Consider the following 222-nt stretch of genomic DNA (forward strand, 5'->3'; position numbering starts at 1 on the left):
TTCAGACCTAGTTAAGGATTACCTGGAGGGCTTAGATGTGTCCAAGTTGGCGGGCCCAGATGACCTTCATCCGCGGGTGCTGAGGGAATTGGCTGGTATCATCGCGGAGTCATTGGCACGGCTGTTCGAGGACTCCTAGTGCTCGGGCCAAGTCCATGAGGACTGGAAAAGGGCCAATGCGATCTCTATTTTCAAGAAGGGGAGGAAGGAAGAGCCTGGCAA

General features: G+C 54.5%; 1 protein-coding gene across 5 annotated transcripts in view; it reads right to left on the reverse strand.

Annotated features, from left to right (window-relative positions):
• The window catches only part of ARMC3 (armadillo repeat containing 3), a 157,859-nt gene that overhangs the window by 70,099 nt on the left and 87,538 nt on the right, over positions 1–222 (reverse strand). The gene's annotated exons all lie outside the window — the stretch shown is intronic.

The sequence above is a fragment of the Gavialis gangeticus genome, unplaced genomic scaffold (genome assembly GCF_001723915.1).
Source record: "Gavialis gangeticus isolate Ggan-Ray unplaced genomic scaffold, GavGan_comp1, whole genome shotgun sequence".
NCBI classification, from domain to species: domain Eukaryota; kingdom Metazoa; phylum Chordata; order Crocodylia; family Gavialidae; genus Gavialis; species Gavialis gangeticus.